General features: G+C 37.7%; 1 long non-coding RNA gene across 15 annotated transcripts in view; it reads left to right on the top strand.

Moving 5' to 3' along the window:
* The first annotated feature begins 85 nt into the window (after positions 1-85).
* The window catches only part of LOC103664313, a 36088-nt gene continuing 13393 nt past the window's right edge, over positions 86-22780 (top strand). For 5 of the 15 annotated variants that reach the window (XR_568988.2, XR_568987.2, XR_568986.2 and 2 more), the window contains exons 1-5: positions 86-213; positions 1150-1176; positions 4895-5000; positions 6941-7041; positions 15601-15688. This is a non-coding gene — a long non-coding RNA (uncharacterized LOC103664313). Of the gene's footprint in view, positions 214-1149; positions 1177-4894; positions 5001-6940; positions 7042-8509; positions 8675-15600; positions 15797-22107; positions 22334-22780 lie in introns of all 15 variants that reach the window. The other 10 variants (XR_005832263.1, XR_005832265.1, XR_005832260.1 and 7 more) reach the window with 10 other exon arrangements.

The following is a 22780-nucleotide window of genomic DNA, read 5'->3' as shown; positions in this document are numbered from 1 at the left end:
GACAAGGGGAGCCTGGCAGAATATTTTTCTTTCTTGTGACAAAGAGGCACTAGACCAACACAAGCTGACACTTGGATCTTTCCGGACAGCCCGGAAAGGGGCCTTCAAGGGCGTCAATCACGACGCCGACGCCCCAACGTACCGTCCTTCGCCTTTGCGTCGAGCTTACGCCGGAAGTGCGCGTGTGTCGGCGTCTCCGGGAGCCGGGGAGAGGTTGGTGTAACAGTGTTTAAGCCTTTCGCGGGGCGCGTAACTGTTCTATGTATGTTTGGAGTAATGATTACGTGGGCACAGAAGACGAACTGTAAGGAGGCAGTCATATTATCCCGTTTTTTTTTTTTCTCCTATGAGTCCGGATATACGACGCTCTGGCTTGTGTATGCGTAAATGATTTATCTATTTTGAAAGCAATTTGGCAAAATAAAGTAAAACGGCAAATTTTCAAATACGGTACCCTAGTATTTTGCTCCTAAATGTATATCTTTTAGGAATGTTGACATGTAAATCAGGACGTGCGTAACAGCACGGTCAGTAAAAGCAAAACATTAGCAACATCCACCGAAGAGAGTACATTAATGGGATGCTCATATGATGGAATATGCTGGTAAATCAATACTAGACCCAGAAATATGAGGCAAAAAGAGGAAGAGTAGAACGTACATAGTATGACAATCTATATACATAGGATCTTAAACATGTAAAACAGTACCGTATGTTGCTTAGGTACGTATGCATACGTAGTGGAAGTAGTCAAGAAATAAAAAGGGAATGAAAATCGAGTTTAGAAATCTATTTCATGTCCAGTAGTGAAGGAACCGTGAAGTAGTACAAGAGAGGTTTTTTACTGTCTTGATCATCATTAAGCTGAGTACTGAAAATATAGGTAGCCATTGTTTTATTCATTACACTTTTTTGGTATGTATTTTTTTAATAGCGTATTTTTTAGAGTAGTGTTATACCTATTTTTAAAAAAATTTGAGAAAAGAGTACAAAGAACTTACACATAGTACCCAGTTTCCCCTATTAGCATTTTACATTAGTATGGTACATTTGTTATAATTAGTGGACCGATTTTATACATTATTGATAATTAAAATCCATTGTTTTTTCAGACTTCCTTAATTTTACCTAATATTCTTTTTCCGTTAGGATTCCATCCAGGATACCACATTACATGTAATTATCGTGTCTCCTTAACGTTGTGGCACTTTCTCAGACTTTCCTTGTTTTTGATGAGCTTGACAGTTTGAGGAGTACTGGTCAGGTATTTCGTAGAATGTTCCAATACTGGAATTTGTCTGATGGTTTTCTCATTGTATTATTTTTATGATGTATTTTCTAAAAGTCAGTTAAGCAACAAAAACCTTAACCTGTTTGAATTTAAATAACGTTATCCCATTGATTTTTTGCGTTTGACTTACCGCCCTGATGAATCTGGAATTTGTAACTTCTAAAAACTGCACAGGCTCCAAAATTTTTATTTTTATACGTTCTGTGACTGTAGTCTTTAGCCTTGAGCTCACTTGCTCAAGAACTTGAGGAATCAGGAGCCAGTCTTCTATTCCTTTAATACATTGACTCCACCTTAACTGTAAGCATTAATTCCCTTTAGCTTCTATATTCTTCTTTATCCAGCTTAATTTTTAGTAGTTCATCATGATGGTCACTCCACCTCAACTAACTCAAGTCAGTCTTCATATCACTGTCCTAACAAATGTGCAACCTTGGATTAATGCACATTTTCTTCAACACATAGAGGGTTTTTAAAATTAAGATACGTCACGTAAAAATCAAGATTTCTGGCTCCTCTTGAAAAATCAGAGGATGTGGCAAATTAGGATCGACAGTTTTGGTTGTAGCAATCCAGTGTCCACCCCATTTAGATTGGATATATATTCTTTTTTTTTTTTTTAAAGATTTTATTTATTTATTTGACAGAGATAGAGACAGCCAGTGAGAGAGGGAACACAAGCAGGGGAAGTGGGAGAGGAAGAAGCAGGCTCATAGCGGAGGAGCCTGATGTGGGGCTCGATCCCATAACGCCGGGATCACGCCCTGAGCCGAAGGCAGACGCTTAACCGCTGTGCCGCCCAGGCGCCCCTAGATTGGATATATATTCTAGAGTTTCATGTCCACTGATCCTGCTTCAGTTGTTTACTTGTCTTGCCCCTGCGGGCTTTGGAGCTTTTAGCCCCTGCCATACATTCATGATCAAGAATTCTCAAGTGGTGCCTAACATCCCCACTGCAGTTCCAGAGTTAGTTTTCGTACCTACTCTCTGTAAAGGTTACCTCACATTTTTTCTTCGATAACCAAATCTTCCATCCCTTTTCTTCACCTTTTTTCAGCTGATAATTGCTTCATTTTTATCAATGTACAAACCCGGTTTGGTCTTTCCACCCAAAACCCGCAACCCTCTCCTTCCACCTTCCTGGCTGTACTTGACCTCATCTTTTCTTCTGTACTGCTCCACATTTTCTTCCATTAAGCTTTTTAAAAAAGAATCATTTGAAATTGTTGTTTTTGTACATCAAAACTGTCCGATTTCAGCAAGGTCATATGGGTTAAGCTAATACATGAACGTTACTATCTCTTATCTCCCATTCTGTTTTCAGTTTAATCTGATTTCTGCCCTAGTTATGCCGCTAAAGCTGCTTCCATGTTACCCACACCAAAAGATATTCTCTGTTCATGTCTTTCTTCACTTCTCGGAAGCTTTGGCCATTCCCTCCTTGAAACACCCTTTCTGACCACTCCACAGCCTATTTTGCTGGTTTTCTCTATGCTTCCTGTCATCTAAATAGGCTACCTCAGGATCTGAAACTAGTTCTCCTGCTCTTCTCTTTTTCCATTCTCTTCTTGGGGAATTCTGTGTATACCTAGAATTTTAAATTTCATCTCTATTCTGCTTACTACCAGATTTATTTTTTAAATTCAGGACTCTTCTCAAAACTGTTCAGGGTAACTTCTATTCTTGGATACCCTTCGGTATCTCAAAGTTAATGTGTCCACAATAAAACTTATGATTTCCACCCCCAAACTGGTTTTCAGTCCAATATTTCCCATGTCAGTAAATAACATAAACCAGAAGCCTTGGTTTCATTTTTAAGTTTTCCTTTCCTCCCACCATATCCAATCCATCAGCAAATTTTGTCCCAGTTCCACATGCAACATACATCTGCAGATGGCCTACCTCTTTCCATCTCTACCACCACCACTACAGTCTCTCTCCCAAACTAGCAATGGACCCATTAAGGTCACTTTTTTCTCTCTTGCTTTTGCTCTGTCCATTTTCTACATAGTAGCCAGAATGATGTTTCAGAAATGTAAACCTGATTGTATGATGACTTTGCTTAAAGTCCTCTGAAGGCTTTCTGTTAACTCTTACAATAAAATCTAAACTCGTGACCTTGGTTTACAAGGCCCTGCGTAAACCAGTTCTTGGTTAGCTTCTCAGGTTCGCTTGGTTCCTGCCCCAGTTCACTGTAGCTCCCACTGTCTTCGTAGTCCCTGACCCAGGCCAGGTCTCTCCAGCCTCCTGGCCTTTATGCATATCAGATGGCTCATTCTTTCTCATCTTTTTGTTTCCTAAACATTAACATATACATTGCTTTATATATCTACATAGTTAGGAATTTAGAATGATGTTTAAGTTATAAAGCAAAAACAAATGTCTGTGACCAAAGTATTTGCAATTACTTCTATTTTAGGTAACTTTAAAAAAAATCTTTATCATAGGAAAATTTTAATTCTAAGTCAGTTGTTCTGTTTTTTAGCATATTCTGTTATTTACCCCACTCATCAGTTGGTCCGGGCTAAATGTAACCAAAATCATAACTTTTAGCCTAAGAAAATCATATTTAAGAAAATAAAAATAATAGTACAGCAAATCCAAAATTAAGTGTGTCCTTGCTGTGACCCACCATTTTAGACTTTGTACATTGTTCTTGACTTAATTGAATAATAAGTAAATAATTGAATCCCAGTATGATCTGTGTATATGTGTGTATACATACATATACACAGATATGTGTATGTATGTGTGAATACATGAGAGAGAGACTGAGATAGATTTTAATTGTATGCACTAAAATGTACCGATCCTAACTGTACAAGTAGATGATTTTTTACTAACTTTTATAACCTTGTAACCAGTATTTCCAGTGAAGATATAGGGCATTGCCATCCCTGTGGAAAATTCCCTGAGGTTCCTTTCCAGCCAATCCTCTCCCTCACCAGAACCATGCAATATTATGATTTCTGTAATTATGGATTAGTTTTGCCCATTCTTAGATTTCATATAAATGGCACCATACAGTGTGTACTCTTGTTTGGCTCTTTTTGTGCTGCTTGTTTTCAAGATTCCAGCATGTCATATGTACCAATTCCAATTCCTTTTTTAATACTAAGTAGTATTCCACTATGTGAATATACTGCAGATTATTTATACATTCTTCTGATGGAAATTGGATTGTTTGCAATTTTTGGATGCTATGAATAAAACCGTCATAAATATTTTGTGGATATGTTTTAATTTCTTTTGGGAAACTACCCGGATTTAACATTGCTTGACCACAAGGTAAGTGTGTGTCTAACTCCATAAAAAATTGCCAAATGAATTTTCAGAGTGAACCCCCCATTTTATTAGCATTTTCCTCTGAAGAGACTAAGGCATTTATTTTTACTTTTTACAGGCTTTTAAAATAGACTTGTGTCACTAGCTTTGTCGTACACATCTGAAAACCAGAGTGGTTTCCTGACCAATAGTCAATTTGTCTCTACTTTGAGATGATTAGTGTAAAGAGAATAAGAAAAGCATTGAAACTTTAAAAAAGTGTGAAGTAAATTAAATGTGGAAAGAAGGAAAACTCAAAATTCATTCAATATTTATTAGCATCTAGATTATATCAGGTACTGCACTGAGTGATGAGACTATAAACATGAATAAAACATGACCCTCGCCCTCAAGGATTCTACAAAGAGTTCGGTGGAAGAAAAAAGTGAGTGCATTCCAATATTCTAAGTGGTAAAATAGAGGACATTGAATATGAACAGTATGGGCATTCCATGGATGATGCCATGCACCTACATTAGAGGAAGGTAGTGGATGAGAGACGACCCCTGGACGAAAAGGAAGCTTCACAGAGAGGTTGGACTTGAGAGTAACACTTTGACCATAGAACAAGTAGTGAGTATTTTAGGCAAGAATATTTGAGGCAGAGGGTATTTTAACTTCTGTAAAAGCACAGAGATGAATAACAACCTTAAAAACTCAGAGAAATGAAAGTCGTCCAATAGCTTTAGAAAATAAGGTCAACAAATGAATAGGAATGTGACTTACTAAAATGAGGAACATTAGTACTTTTGTACCAGGCTTGAATAAAGTACTAAACAAAATCCATAACTTTTGCTTATTAAGCTAAAGTCACATCTCTATTTCTATTTTCATGTTTTCCCCTGTGAAGGGATTTTGATGAGGTACATGTTTTTTTATTCTGGTTTTCAGAGGACATTGGCAGTTTAACTCCAGCAGGACACATTTTCCAAGCTAGGAGGAAACATGGATCCATCCTCTATGTTTGAGGCTCTAGTGGGGAACTCCATATGAGTATCAATCAACTCCTTTTGATTTGCCCTTTGTCTTGGTAGACTGGTAGGAGAACAATTTCAAATGAGAACTGATTAGGAATTTCTAGTGTAGAAAGTATATAATGAGACTCCTCGTCTCCAGAGAAATGTCATTTTAGTGATAAGTAATGGGGACTGAAATACTATGAATAATTGAAAAACGCGAAGAATAATTACATAAAATAATCCTTTTTCCATAAAAATTTTCATCCGAGATCCCAAGAAGCCAGGGGCAGGGTAATGAACAAGGTAAAATCCGTTTTTTAATCAAAGAGGCAAAGATTGCATTGCACTCTTCCACAATTTGATTTTCTACCTGAAAATAGCGAAGCATAAACAGGCTTGTGATCATGTGAGTGGACATTCAGATGGAATCTCAGCCCTCAAAACAATGTCCTCATTGTCTGCATCCAGATTTTTCTGTTCCCAAATGCTGCTTTTTCCTCCAGCTTCGAAAATATCTTCAACTATCTTAGATGTTAAGGCCAGTACAATATGAGGAAGAACCTAGTCAGATATCAGAAGTGTTCAGACAGGAAAGGTGTTGCAGTGAGAATTGGGGAAGGCATTGCAGCGATTTATGGGAGCCCAACTATGTTTAGAAGTAAAGCACAATTTGGAAAAGTGGAAACAGGTATGATGTAGAGTTTCGTAGTAGGTAGTGGACTGTTGAACTTGTAGTAAATTCAGGGAGACTCATCAGTTGCGGTCAACAATCCTTACTCTTAATGATTGTTAGTTTTTATAGGTAATTCCATCACTTGGAGCTGTCCACATCTCTTCCTGGCAAACTTACATTTTGTATTTGTAACGAAGGAGGAGGTTCATGCTGTTCCCACACACATGCTTCATAATGATTTAGAGATGCAGGGCTGACAAATTTCATGTCTGTTGTTAGCTCTGATTGATTGATTGATTAATTGAGTATGGCTACCTGGACCTGACTTGAGATGTTTCTGAGGCCAATTCCAGGCTTATGGAAACGTAAAGATTATTAACGTCCAATGGGGGCTCACTGGAGAAAAAGACCTCCTAGGCCATATTCTTGTCACCTCTGGCTTAGATAACTGGTAGTAAGAGAAGTAGTTTTACTGGCAGAGTCAAAGGCTGGCCCAGACATGGAAACAGGTCAGAAGATAGTGTGGGGGCATGGCTTATGGCAGGGGTGGGCACTTCGCAAGAGGGTCCCTAAATCAAAGCTAAAAGGAAGATACCTTTTTCTACTTGGGTGGGGGAGACATGAGTTCTGGAGTCAGAGAGACTAGGTTCTATGTTCTATCACTTCCTAAAGCCTGTTTCTTTGTCCTTAAAGTGGAGGCACGGATACTGGTTCAGGAGGAGCTTGTATTTATAATCGCACAGGAGATAATGAATGTAGAACATCTTTTCCATTTTGTACAGCACTGACACGTGGTAAGTACAAAGCTTCCCATCTCCCTTGGGCTCTTTTATAGCTTCTCTTCTCATAGTCCAGGTGTTCTCAGAATCTTGTCTATGGACCCCCTGGGTGTCTCTGAGACCCTTGCAAGACAGTTGGGAGGTAAAATTATTTTCAGAATAGTGTTGAGACATCATTTTCCTTTTATACCACATTGGCATTTCTCTGATGATGCAAAAGCAATAATGGGAAAAACAGCCTAGAGTTTTACCATGAATCAAGGCGGTGGCACTGGTCATTATGGTACTTTTCACCACCATGAACTCTTAGGATTAAAAAAAAAAGTCAGTTCACTTAATAATATGCTTGATTACGGCAGTAAAAATCATTAATTTTATTTGCTCTCCATCCCTAAGTACACATCTTTTTAATAAATTGTGTGTCACAAAATGGGAACCACACATAAGATACTTGTGCTATATAACCAGTACAATAATTGGGGGAAAAACACCTCTTTTCTGCTGTTAGAGTTGAAAGCTAAACTAACCACCACTTTGTCCCATTGAACACTATTTTTACTTGCAAGAACAACAGATAAACTATGGCTTGTCAGAGTTGTGTATTTGGTTGATATTTTCCGATAAATGAACTTAACCAGAGTAGTGCTACTTCGAGGGAAACAACTGGCAATGTTGTCAACGAAAATTTGATCTTTCAAATAGAAATTATAATTTTAGAAAACTTGTATCCACCACTGTGAGCCTGACAGCTTCCTACAACTTAGATACTTTTCTGATCAGATCATTGGGGATATGAACAAATACAGTTTGTTTTATGTAATTAAATGTGTCAACATTTGGATTATCTGCCCGAGTAAGCCATATTTTCAGGTGACCAATCCATAATGTTGCAAAGCAAGGAATGGGAAGAGATCATTTGAAGTGTAAGACACACCAATAGATTTTAATGTATCAGTATGAAAAGGTCACCAATAGCATTTCAGATTTCACACTGCAACTGCTCTTAAAAAATCTGCCACTTGTTGAGTGTTGGTATAGTATCAAACAAGATTAGCCACAATTACCTGGAACAGTTATGAAAATACTCCTCCCTTTTATAGCATACCTGTGTGAGACTGGATTTTCTTCATGTACTTCAACCAAATAGCGTATGACAGTAGATTCCATGCAGAAGCAGACAGGAGTGTCCGGCTGTTTTCCAGGGAGCTAGACCTTAAGGGTATCGCAAAATGTAACACAGTACCACACTTCTCACCAAATGGTGCAGCAAAAGAGAAATGCAAGGAAAAAAAATTTGCTTTGGAAAATATGGTTATCTGTCATAAAAAGATGTCATATTATCATATATGAGGTTTTTATTCTTTTTAAATAAATTAATGAATATTCCTAGAAATTATTCATTTTAATTTCTAATATGGTAAATATCGATAGATAAAAATGCACATAAACAAAAAGTTCTGATTGGCCCCCATTCATTTTTAAGAGGTATAGGGGATCTGAGACCAAAAATGTTTAAGAACCCTGTCCTAGTCCGCTACTTCTGTTACTGCTGGGTCGGCTTTGACCTCCTGAGGAGAGCCAGGGATGTCACTGTAAGTTCTGGAAGTCATCTCCATTCGTAGCCAACTTTGACTATTATACTATTAAGGTGAGTCCCAGGTCAAAATATGCATGTTCCCATAGTAATCTTGCTTCTGCAGAGTTATTCAGGAACCTGGACACATGGAGTTATTTCCATTTTGCTTTGTGAATTCTGAACAAGCCCTGGTACAATTTTGCTGACTTGCCTTGAGCCGACAGTCTTCAATTTGTAATTTATCCTGTAATTAAACGGATTCTGCTTCACTGTTCCTCCGTCATGTCCTCAGATTGCCAGTGCAACTGCTTATTAGTCAAACAGGTCAAATTTTGTGGGAAAGTCAGGTGGGGAACTAGCACTTGGTTGTGCTTGTTAAGATTAATCTTGGAAACACTTTAAAAAGAAACCCACAAAAATTTTCTCAAAACAGTCTTTCTGGCTGTCAAATGAAATAGGTGAGCAATGAGGCTTCTGTCCTATGATAGATTCAAAGTTTTCTGCTGACCGTCTCAGTGTCCTGTCTCAGCCTCTGAACTATTACTCAGGTGCTTGGCTGTTGTCTGACGGAATAAGAAGAGTCTGTGGTTGAAATATTTTAACTACCGTACTTGTTGACAAAAGACTAAAACGTTTTTAGCCATTAGAAAAATTACTCTGGCTACAGTTTCCTTTATGCCAGGAATTATTGAAATAGGCTTTTGGGGGGGGGGGACTGACAATAACTTTAACCATTATAATGAACCACAATGGCATCAAAGTATTTCTGCAAAATAATTGATACAAATGCTTTTAACGGTTTTAGCACTGGGATTTGTAGCTGAAACAGAAAATTACGTGAAGAACCTTTGGCAGACATCAGTTTAATGCTGCCAGTTTGCACTCAGCTTTCAAATGTTATGGACACAATTCCACTGTCACCTATTTGAACTAGTTTCCAGGTATCTGTAGCGCTTCAAGCTCCATTTCTGTGGTATTTGAAAGCTGATTTATGTGCATGAAATTGATAAGGTTCAATTTAAATCATTTGGTAGAATTCTACTTAATTTTAGTTGATCTAGGGGAAGGTACTGAAACTGAGGAGAGTGGTGTGCTGACTTTTGCACAGTGAATTTCAGAAAACTATCATGTAAGTTTCATAAAGGCAAGGACTTTGTCACTCTAGGCTTACCACTTTGTATTCAGTGCTTAGCACACAGTATTATAGTAAAGGCTCAAAAAATATTTGGAAACAGATGGAAAAGATGGAAATAGAAGGGAACAACAAGCTGACCCAACTGAATCAGTGTTAATATGGGTCATTTTAATCACATGAATGGAATTTTTAAAAAATGATCGTCTACAGTTGCAGAGTCTTGTACGGGAATGATTTGATATTTTGAATCCTCTAGAGATTAATAATAATCCAACTTAGTCTGCTGCCCAGCTGACTGGTTTCCTCAAGCTGTGCTCAGGGCATTTGACCATTCATTCATGGAGCATACATTCGTTGAGCACCTACTATGTGGCAGCATTGATCTAGGGCTGGAGATACAGGGGAATAAAACAGACAAAACCCCCTGTGCTCTTGAAGTTTACATTCTAATAGAAGAAAGATAATGAAGAGTATACTATGTACAGTATCATGTTACAATATATACATTATAACAGATGGAGACAAGTGCTATGGAGAAAAAAATAAAGCAGGAAAGAGGAGATGACGAGATGTTAAATTTAAAATAGAGCAATTAGAGAAGACCTCACTGAGAAGGGTATTTGAGCAAAGATCTGAAGAATACGAGGAAGGTAGTCATGCAGGTGTCTGAGAGAAGAGCATGTCAAGCAGAGAGAAGAGCAGGTGCATAGATCTTGTGGACAGAATGTCAGACATGTTTAAGCAACCTTGGGTTGGGGGTGTTTGATTGGACTGAAGGTAATCGAAAGGAGAAACAGACAATTCAAAAAATAATAGTTGGAGACTTCATTACCCCATCTCAATAATGGGTAGAACAACCAGACAAATTAGCAAGCATTTAGAACACTTAATACTATCAATCAACTAGACCTAACTGACATCTATAGAACATTTGAACAATAATAGCAAAATAGACCTCTTCTCAAGCACACATGGACCATTATCCAGGATAGACCATACAGTAGGACACAAAACAAGTATCACAAAATTTAAAATAATTGAACTCGTACAAAGTATGTTCTCAGTCCACAGGGGAACACAAGGAAAATTCTGGAAATCATAATCATGTGGAAATTAAATGACACACTATAAGTTATTAATTGGTCAAAGAAGATATCATAATAGAAATAAGAAAATACTTTGAAATGAATGAAAATTAAATATAACAAAACATATGAGATACAGTGAAAGCAGTGCTTATAGGGAGACTTATAGCTTAAATTCTTTTAAAAAATATTAAGGCATAATTGACTTGTAATATGTGAGTTTCAGGTGTACAACATAATGATTCAGTATTTGTATATGTTGTGAAATGATCACCACAAAAAGTCTGGTTAACATCTGTCACAATGCATCGTTAAAAAGATTTTGAAACACAGGATATCAAAATGAGAAATTACTATGATTATATGTAATAAAAAGTAAACCTTGCTCTAATTGACATTTGACTAGAAGCTGGGAGAGAAAGAGGCCCTCAAATGCCAGAACCTTACATTCACTCATGCCTTCCTCAGTAGTATGCACCCCCTTCTCCATTCTCACTCTCTATACAAGCCAGAAGTAAGACAACTTACAAAAATTGTGGACTCCCTTCTTTATAAGATTCTCTGTGGTGTGACATATTTATTCATTAGTCTTTTACCAAGCATTTCATTACGTGCCTGCTTGATACTGGAAACCCCATTCCTGAAAGGGGAACAAAGTCTGTGTCTTTAGGGAAATTACATATTCTCCATGGAAACAGATAATAAACTAGTAATTAGGAGATGATTTAATGATAATCTTTATATGTGCCATGAATGACCAGCTGAGACTATGAGAACAACAGTAGCGCATGATCCTTCCTTATCCGGGAGATCTGGGAAGACTTGGCCAGAGGGGGTGGCATCAAGCTATAGGAGTAGGTGAGAGAACATTATTGGGACACATGTACTCGAACACATTTTGGATTATTACCTGATTTATATGATTATATCCATACCCTTGAGAAGTATACATTTTATCGGAGGCTACAAAACTGTGAATAAATTATTTTCACTCAGTAATATATGGTCTAGGAAAAGGACCAACACATTTCTATGGCTAGGTAGATATTTAAGAAGAATTTGCTATATAAATAACAAATGTTGAATTTTTCGGCTTAGTAATATTTTTCCAGCTTGCTAATTGTTTTTTATTGTGTGTTGGTATGTTTAACAATCTGTGAAATGTGTACATGTTCCTATTTCTTGTGTGTCTGTGGATGTGGATTTGATCATGTTTAGAATGAAATACAGAACCACAAATTAAAGGAAATATATATTCCTGCTCAACATCAAGCACACCATACTTCCTTAGGCCCCCCCTTTTTTTTTTAAGATTTATTTATTTATTTTGGAGCGAGAGAGCATGGTGGGGAAGAGGGAGAGAGAGAAAGGATCTCAAGCAGACTCCCTGCTGAACACAGAGTCCCATGTGGGGCTCCACGCAGCACTCGATGTGGGACTCGATGTGGGGCTCGATGTGGGGCCCGATCTCACCCTGAGATCATGACTTGAGCCAAAATCAAGCGTCGGACTCTCAGCCGACTGCGCCCCCCAGGCTCCCCAATCCGTAGGCACTTTCTACAAAAAGTAGATACAAAATAAAATAGTTTGATTTTTGAATGAATGTGTAATATACAAAAGTAACCATCTGAAATCCTAAATTCTACATAGGTCAGTAAACTCCATGACTTCTTTTCTTTCCTTTTTTTAAGCAGTCGTATAGGTTAGTGTATTTATATTGGTAGAGAGACCTTGAAAATACCCACAGAATGACAGCTTCTCTTCAAGTCTTGAATTTGGGGTCAGGTGGGTTGTTTACAGTGGTCTTTACAACTTTTACCTGGGGGTAGCCTGAAGGTTTTGCCCGATTCTCCCTGTTGAGATCCCCTAGGCCACATCACACTTACATATATGCTCTTCTGGCTGCAAGCGCCAAAATCCCAATTTAAATGAGCTTAGACAAAAAAGTCAATTTCATAACAATGGAGGATGTTTGCTCCATTTGTTCTGAGCATCAGCCTCCTTGTTCTCTCTCGTGGCAAACCGTCTTCCAACACGTAATGGAAACATGACCGCTGAGAGCTCCTGAGCTTCTCAGCGGACCAAGTTGGCCCCCTGCAGAGAAACCATGTCAACAATCCAGGTCCTAAATCCAAGAGCAGTGGGAAAGTGCTCCTTAGGCCACAAGACTTCTAGACCCATCAACTGTGACAGGAGGAGGAGACACGTGTGTGTGAAGTTGTATTGTAACTGTAGCTCCTGAGAGAACAATCTGGGCGGAAAGAAAGGGAACTGTTCTCAGAAGAAGGAGACAATCCTAGTAAACAAGCACATATGAATCTACTCTGGCATTACTGGGAGTAATAAGCCTGAGAGACTAGGAGTGAATGATGAATGAGGGACTCGTGTTGGACATTTTATGTGAGGGAAAGGGAGAAAAGAAGGTCGGATTTCCCTGAGAGCGTAAGGAGACATGAGAAACTTCGGCTAAGACACACTGGGACATCCCCCGAAGCTGACCAATGTTACGCCTCATTTTCTTTCAAATACTTCAGTAAAACCCAGATGAAACAAATGGCAAGATGTTAATATTAAAACTAGGCAATGGATATAGGTGTTCATTGTTCTAGTCTTTCTGTATGTTTGAAAAGTTTTTCACTAACAAAAGAAAAAAGATTCCAAAGTGGATCTCGAAAAAGAAGTAAGCAGCTGGTGAGGGAAAGATTAGTCAGTAGGTGGAGCTAGCCTAGACTATGGAAACCATTTTACATATCAAAATAATGTGTCTGACAATAAGGTAAATACAAAAGGTAAAAACCCTCCTAAAGCACAAAAAGAAAAAAGGAGAAAGTAGAAAGAAATGAAGTGCTGCTCCGTGCTCCATCATGAATGAACTTCAGCAACTTTATGCTAAGCAAAGGAGACAGACACAAAAGGCCCTACATTGTACAATTCCATTCATATGAAATGTCTACAATAGCGAAATCCATAGAGACAGAAAGCATAAAGGGGTTTTCAGGGGCCACTTAACGAGTACAGGGTTTCCTTCTGGGGTGATGCAGTGCTCTGGAAGTAGACAGTGGTGATGGTCGTACAACACCGTGAATGCACTAAACGCAGCCAAATCGTACATTTAAATAAATACTGTACTCTTAAAAGGTGTTACTCTCTAAAGTTATATATTCAGTCTAACAACATTGCCATTTTTGAAATATTTTTGAAGAAGATTCTAAGGTATTTTTTTATTGTGAAATATACACAATATGAAACTTACCATTTAACCATGTGTAGGAGCACGGTGGCATTAAGTGCATTTTCGTTGTTGTGCAACCATCACCACTGTCCAACTCCAGAACGTTGCCACCCTGCAGAGCTGAAACTGTCCCCACTGAACAATGATTCCCCATTTCCTCCCTCCCCCCAGGCTCTGGCAGCCACCATTCTGCTCTCTGTCTCTGTGATTTGGCTACTCCAGGTACCTGGTACAAATAGGATCATACAATATTTGACCTTTTGTGTCTGGCTTATTTCACTTAGCATGATGTTTTCAAGGTCTGTGCATGCTGCCACCTATGTAAGAATTTCAGTTCTTTTTATGGCCGAATAATACTCCATTGTATGAATATACCATTTTTGTTTGTCCATTCATTAGCAGACGGACATTTGGGTTGCTCCCACCTTTTGGCTCTTGTGACTACTGCAGCAATACACATTGACATACAAGGATCTGTTCAAGTTCCTGTTTTCAGTTCTTTTGGAATTCCACATAGGAGTGGAATTGCTGGGACGTTTATTAATTCTTTGTTTAACTTTTTGGGGAACCACCAAACTTTTCCACAGTGGCTGCATCATTTTACGCTCTTGCCAGCAATGTACTTTTATATCCTTGCCAGCAATTATTTGCCATTTTTTGTTGTTCTATCCATGCTAAAGGAATGAATGGTATCTCGTTGTTTTGGTTTGCATTTCCCTAATGACTGATGATGTGGAGGCTCTTCCCATGTGTTTATTAGCCATTGAAACACCTTAGTTGGAGAAATATCTATTCAAGTCCTTTGAGTGTTTTTAATTTGGGTTGTCAGTCTTTTTGTTGTGTGGTAAGTGTCCATATACTCTGGGAATATATGATTTGCAAGTATTTTCTCCCATTCCATCCATGGGTTGTCCTTTCACTTTCTTTCTTTTTTTTCTTTAAGGAAATATATATGTACCACTACAGTAGAAATGGGGAAATTATAAGTTTGTGCAAACCATACTTTCCTGAAATGGATCCTCATTCCATATTCTTTTTAATACCAACTAACTGCTGCAACATTATTCCTGCATTTTCCAAAATGCAGCCAACATGGATACCTCTGCTACTCTGTTTTGGCCGCCATAGCTGCTGCTTCTCTCAGGAGAGCTTTCTTTTCTAAGGTCAGGCTTGTTAAAGACTCCTTTCTTTCTTTCTTTCTTTCTTTCTTTCTTTCTTTCTTTCTTTCTTTCTTTCTTTCTTTTTAAAGATTTTATTTATTTATTTGACAGAGAGAGACAGCCAGCGAGAGAGGGAACACAAGCAGGGGGAGTGGGAGAGGAAGAAGCAGGCTCTTAGTGGAGGAGCCTGATGTGGGGCTCGACCCCAGAACGCTGGGATCACGCCCTGACCCGAAGGCAGACGCTTAACCAGTGCGCTACCCAGGCGCCCCAAGACTCATTTCTTTTGACAGCCTTCTTGCCCTCAACAATCATTGAGATGCATCCTGCCGCTGTCAGGGCAATCATGACAAAGCTGATCTTCCCCCACATCTTGTTCTTGGCAGCATCAAGCATCTCAAACGAGACAGTCTCTGGGATTTCATCTTCCTTTTTGAAGCGACCTTACCTATCAGGATCTTCCTCTCCCAAAATGTAAGTTTGCTTCCTGGCGTTCTGCAGCTGGAAGTGTAGGATGGAGCTTTTAGACTGACTTGTGGTTTGGTGCAAAATCCACTTATTGTCTTCAAATCAGGATTTCTGGTAAGTCTTAGAGATGAGGAGACATCTCTTTCATATAACCTAAAATAACTTCCTACCGCCCTGTGCAGGTCATACAGGCTCCCCATGGCCGCCTACTCTACCGACCTGCCAGTGCCTTGTGGGTGGTGACAGCGCCGGCATGTTCAATGTCACCAAACGCCACCTGTCTTTTCACTTTCTTGATAGTATTTTTAGATGCACAAAAGTTTTCATTTTGATGCAGTCCAGTTTGTCTATTTTTTCTGTTGTTCCTTGTGCTTTTTGTTTTGTATCTAAGAAACCATTGCCAAATCCAAGGTCACAAAGATTTGCCTTTATGTTTTCTAAGAGTTGTATAGTTTTGGCTCTTACATTGAGGATTTCAATACATTTTGTGATAATTTTTACATGTGGTGTAAGGTAAGAGTCCAATTTCATTTTTTTACATTTAGCTATCTTATTGTCCAAGCACCATTTATTGAAAAGAGATTTTTTTCCTACTATGTGATCTTGGCATTCCCAACAAAAGTCAGTTGACAAAGATGTATGGGCTTATTTTTGGATGCTCAGCTCTATCCCAGTGATCTACACTAGTACCACACCGTCTTGATCACTGTGGCTTTGCAGTAAGTTTTGAAATAGGAAAATCTGCGTCTTTCAACTTTGACCTTATTTTTCATGATTGTTTTGGTTATGTAGAGTCCCTTGAAATTTCCCAAAGATTTTAGGATCAACTTCTGTTTCTGGAGAAAAAGGCAGTTGGAATTGTGATAAGGATTACACTGAATTTGTAGATCCCTCTGGGAATTATTACCATTATTAATAATATCAAATCTTCCAAACGAACACAAGAAGGCTTTCCATTTATTTAGGTCTGCTTTTATTTCTTTCAAGAATGTTTTGTAGCATGCAAGTCTTGAACCTCCTTGATTAAATTTATTGCTAAGTATTTTATTCTTTTTGATGGTTTTATAAATGAAATTGTTTCCTTACTTTGTTTTTAGGCTTGTTCATTGCTGGTACATAGAGAAATACATCTAATTTTTTATGTTGATATGGAATTCTGTAACTTTGCTGAAGTCAATCATCGGCTCTAAACTTTTTTGTGTGTGGATTCTTTATGAGATACTATATAAAAGAGCATGTCATCTATGAGTAGTTTTACTTGCTCCTTTCCTATTTGGATGCCTTTATTTCTTTTTCTTGACCCATTTATCTGGCTAGGACTAGTGCAATGTTGAGTAGAAGATGGGGAAAGTGGGCAATTTTGCCTTGCTCCTGATCATAGGGGGATTCTTTTCAGACTTCACCATTGTGTATAATGTTAGCTGAGGGTTTTCAAAAATGCCCTTTATCGTGTTGAGGAAGTTGTCTTCTGTTCCTACCTTCATGAGTGAGTGCTTTTATCATGAAAGTATGTTGAATAGTGTTGAGCCCTTTTTCTTTATCAATTGAGATAATTATGAAGTCCCCCCATTCTATTTATGTGCTGTATTTTATTAATTGATTTTCAAACATTGAACCACTCTTGCAATCCTGGGATGAATGAAATCCAGGACTCTGTTTGGATTCTGTTTGTTAGTAGTTTGTTGAGGATTTTTGTATCTATATTCATAAGGGGTACTGGTCTGTAATTTCTTTTTCTTATGATAGCCCCATGTGGCTTTAGTATTAGGGTAATGCTGCCTGATAAAAAGGATTAGCAAGTGTTCCCTTCTGTACTATTTTTTGGAATATTTTGAGAAGGATTGTTGTTAATTTTTCTTTAAATATTTGGTAGACTTCACCAGTGAAACAAGCCATCTGTTTCTGGCCTTTTCTTTTTGGGAAATTTCTTAAATACTGATCAAATCTCTTCACTTGTTATAGATTTGTTAAGATTTTCTATTTCTTCTTGAGTCAGTTTTGGTAGTTTTATTTAGGTTCTCTGCTCTGCTGGAGTCTGATTGTTCATAGTATTTTTTTTTTATTAGTTTCAGAAGTAGAATTTAGTGATTCATCAGTTGTATACAACACCTAGTGCTCATTACATCAAGTGCCCTCCTTAACGCCCATCATGCAGTCATTCCTTTTCCCCATCTACCTCCCCACCAGCAACCCTCAGTTTGCTTCCTAGAGTTCAGCATCTCTTATGGTTTGCCTCCCTCTCAATTTTCATCTTATTTTATTTTTCCTTCCCTTCCCCTATGTTCATTTGTTTTGTTTCTTAAGTTCCACATATGAGTGAAATCTATGGTATTTGTCTTTCTCTGACTGAGTTATTTCATTTAGCAAAATGGCCTCTAGTTCCTCTAGTTCCACGTTGTTGCAAATGGCAAGATTTCATTCCGTTTGTTGAGTAATATTCCCTTGTATATCTATACCACATCTTCTTTATCCATCCATTTGTCAATGGACATCAGGGTTCTTCCCATAGTTTGACTATTGTGGACATTGCTGCTACAAACATTGGGGTAGACGTGTCCCTTTGAATCACTATGTTGGTATCCTTTGGATAAATACCGAGCAGTTCAATTGCTGAGTTGTAGGGTAGCTCTATTTTTAAATTTTTGAGGAACCTCCATACTGTTTCCCAGAGTGGCTATTCATCGTATGTTATAATACTTTTTATTTCTGCAGTGTTAGTAGTTATGTCCCCACTTTCATTTCTGATTTTAGTAATCTGAGCCTGCTCTTTTTTTCTTGGTCTTCTGGTTTGAAAATTTGTCAATTTTGTTGAACTGTTTTCAAAGAACTAGCTTTTGGTTTCCTTGATTCTTCCTGTTATTTTTCTATTCTCTATTTGGTTTATCTCCACTCTAATCATTATTATTTCCTTTCTCCTTCTAGCTTTGGATTTACTTTGCTTTTATTTATCTAGTTTCTTAAGGTGTACAGTTAGTTTATTGATTTGAGATTTTTTTTCTTTTTTAACATAGGCATTCACAGCTATACGTTTCCCCCTGGGTTCTGGTTAACTGCATTCCATAAATTTGGGATATGTTGTGTTGTCATTTTCATTTGTCTCAAAGTAATTTCTAATTTGTCTTGTGATTTGTTTGTTGACCTAATTGTTGTTTAATAATGTGTTTAGTTTTCATGTAATTTAAAAATTTCCAGATTCTCTTCTGTTATTGATTTGAAGTTTTATTTTATTATGATCAGATTAGATACTTTTTTTGATTTTAATTTTTTAAAATTTACTAAGTCTCCTTTTGTTGCTTAACATATAGTCTACTCTGGAGAATGTTTCATATACACTTGAGAAGAATGTGTATTCTACTGTTTTTGAATGGAGTGTTGTGTGTATGTCAGTTAGTTCTGACTGGCTTGTAGCATTGTTCAAGTCTTCTATTTCCTTGATGATCTTTTGTCTAGTTGTTCTATCCATTATTGAAAATGGTATATTGACATCTCCAACTATTATTATAGCACTGTCTATTTCTCCATTTAATTTTGTCTGTTTTTGTTTCATATATCTTGTGGCTCTCTTATTAGGCATTTTTATTGGGTGCTTCATATGCTTTGGAGCTACTTTATTAGGTTTCCTATCTGGATGTCCTTTATATTTTGGAGCTTTTTTATGTGGGAATCTTTTATTAGATATAATCGTTATATCTTCTTGGATGGATTGATGCTTATATCAATATATAATGTCTTTGTTTTTCTCTTGTAATAATTTTTTTCTTTAAGGTCTACTTTATCTGATATTAATATAGCTACCCAACCTTCTTTTGATTACGATTTACATAGAATCTTTTTCCATCTTTTCATTTTCAACCTACTTGAGTCTTTGGATCCAAAATGAATCTCTTGTAGAGACTATATATTTGGATCATTTTAAAATTTAATTAATTTAATTATGTCAATGTCTATCTTCTCATTGGAGAGTTTAATACATTTCATTTAATGTGATTATTGATAAGAAAGTACTTACTCTGCCTATTTTGCTATTTGCTTTCTATATGTATTATACCATTTTTGCTCCTCAATGCCTCATTCATGCCTTCTTTTGTGTTTAACTCTTTCCTATTGCATTGTTTTGTTTCTCTTCTCATTTCTTCACCTAAATAACATTTTAGTTATTTTCTTAGTGATTACCCTGGGGCTTAATTGTTAACAATTAACATTGTTATTTATAACAATCTGGTTTGAATATATGCTAAGTTAGTTTCAATAACCTTGGTCCTGGGGTGCCTGTGTGATGCAGTCGGTTGAGTGTCAGACTCTTGGTTTTGGCTCAGGTTGTGATCTCGGGGTCATGAGTCCAAGCCTCATGTTGGGCTCCACATGGAGTCTGCTTGAGAGTCTCTCTCCCTTACCCTCTGTCCCTCCCACTCATGCTCTCTCTCTCTCTACAATAAGTAAATAAATCTTAAAAAAAAAAAAAGCTTTGCTCTATGTAACTCCATATATGTTATGTCCCCCTTTTATATTGATATTGTCACAAATGGTATTTTTCTACATTGTGTGCTGGTTAACATAGATATACAATTATTGTTTATGCATGTGTCTTAAATCATATGTGAAAAAGAAAAACCAAGAAGTTACAAACCAAAAATATAATGATGGTGGTTTTTGTATATATGTATGTAGTTACCTTTACTGGTGGTCTTTACATCTTTATAAGGCTGCAGGTTACTGTGTATTGTCCTTTTATTTTAGCCTAAAGGACTCACTTTAGCATTTCTCGTAGGGCTGATCTACTACTGACAAATTTCCTCAGTTTTTGTTGATCTGGGAATGTCTTAATTTCTATTTCATTGTTGAAGAATGGTTTTGTCAAATATAGAACTCTTGTCTGACAGTTTTTCTCTTTCAGTAATTTAAGTTTGTCATCCACTGCCTCTGGCCGCCATAGTTTCTCATGAGAAATCAGCTGTTAATTTTATTGATAATCCCTTGTATCTGAGGAGTTGTCTCTCTCTTGCTGCTTTCAAGATTCTCTCTTTGTCCTGGGATTTTGACAACTTGGTTATATGTTTTAGTGTGTATCTCTTAGATTTTATATTACTTGGAGTTCATTGAGCTTCTTGGGTGAGAGCTTCATGTTTCACATCAAATTTGGGAGTCTTGGCCATTATTTCTTCAATTGTTCTTTCTGATCCTTTCTCTTTCTTCTTACCTTCTGAGGACATCTATTCTGTGTATATTGGTGTGTTTGATGGTATTTCACAGGTCTCTTGGACTCTGTCCATTTTTTTCATTCTTTTTTCCTTCTGCTCCTCAGGCTGGATAATCTCATATTCACTGGGTCTTTCTTCTGTCTACTCAGATCTGCTTTTGAAACTCTAGTCAGTTTTTCATTTCAGTGATTGCACTCTTCAACTCCAGAATTTTTATTTGATTCTTTTTTTGTAATTTTTATATCTTTATTAATATTTTCCATTTGGTAAGACATCATCCTCCTAGTTCCTCCCCCCCCCCCAATGGTTTCTTTAGCCGTTTGAACATATTTAATACAGTTGACTTAAAGTTTTGTATGTTAAGTCCATGTCTGGGCTTCCTCAAGAACTGTTAATTTCTTTCTTCCTACAAATGGTTCTTTCTTTTATTCTTTCACATGTAATTTTATAATCATTCACTGAAAACTTGATATTTTTAATTTTATAATGTGGCAACTTTGGAAATCACTTTTCCCCTCTCTCTCCATGATATGTTGTTACTGTTTGTTGTGGTTGTTGTTGCTTGTTTTTTAAATGACTTTTCTGAATGAATTTTTAAAGTATACTTTTTGTCATGTGTGGCCACTTAAGTTTCTATTCCATTAGCTTACTAGTCAGCTAGCGGTTAGGCAAAGATTTCTTTTAATGCCTGGAGCCAAACAACAACAACACTAAAAACCCTTTTTAGTCTTTTCAGATGGGCTCTATGTTGTGCTGCTGCTTTGATATTTGGCCAGGTCATTTACTTCCTGCTTGCATGGAGCTTGAAGATCAGCCAGTGGTGAGGGCTTTAAATCCTCTCAGGTCTTTTCTGAGCACATATCCAGCCCAGGCATATATGTGGCCTTCTAGATTCTCTGGATTAAATGGGAACATTTAAAAGCCCTTAATCCCCAGAATATGCCCTTCTCCATCCTCTTTCTTCCCAGTATTTTGGCTTTTCTATTGCTTGCCCTAATTGTTATCCTTTGCTATAGGTGGCAGCAGCTTACACATTTGCCTTTAAATGTTTTTGGCTGGGGCACCTTGGTGGTTCAGTCGTTAAGCATCTGCCTTTCCTGGGATCAAGCCCCAGATCGGGCTCCCTGCTCGGTGGGGAGCCTGCTTTTCCTGCTCCTTCTGCTTGTGCTCTGTCTCTGTCAAATAAATATAATCTTAAAATAAATGTTTTTGGCAAATGTCATCCAGGAAGCCACCTCGGAACTGAGGCATGTGAGACAAAGGCAAGTCCTTGAGCAGAGCCTTCAGGGAGCTACCAGAGAACTCAGGGAGCTACTTCGGGTCAGAATGTAGATCCACAATTATTTGAGAGTAAGATCGGTGTTGGTTCCTCTGGTACCAGTAATCTGCACCAGGAAAACGGGCTTCTGTCTTCAAGTCTGCAACTGAGTTGGGGAGTGGGGGATGTATCGAGGTAAGCTAAAATGCCAGAGAGCTCTCTTACTGAAATTCAGCTTATTTCCTTCATTAAACTTTCCCCTGGTTGCTGAGAGGTTTTGTTGTTGTTGTTGTTGTTTAAATTAGATTCTGGAGTTCTGAAGAAGTTCACTGTGACTATTTTTGCCACTGTCCATTGCTTTTGTAGAGGGATGAAACTTTGGAGTTCTCTACTCCGCTATTTTCACAGATGTCTGTCCAAGGGAGAGAGTGGGTGATATGGCTGTGATATTACTGATTCTAAGAAAAGGGTAGCATCCAGTCCAGATCCCTTCAGGCTTCTCTGAGGGTCTTCAGATTTGGATGCCTGAGAAGATCTGTGGCTGAAGCCTGGAAAGCATTGACCTGCACCTTTCGTGGGGTCTACTTTGAGGAACCCTATCCTATAATGTATGCGTACAGCTTCTGTCTAAGGTGACTTGAT

Source organism: Ursus maritimus, unplaced genomic scaffold (genome assembly GCF_017311325.1).
Source record: "Ursus maritimus isolate PB19 unplaced genomic scaffold, ASM1731132v1 scaffold_10, whole genome shotgun sequence".
Classification (NCBI taxonomy): domain Eukaryota; kingdom Metazoa; phylum Chordata; class Mammalia; order Carnivora; family Ursidae; genus Ursus; species Ursus maritimus.
The sequence above is the reverse complement of the archived record's forward strand: the minus strand, read 5'-3'. Positions and strand labels throughout refer to the sequence as shown.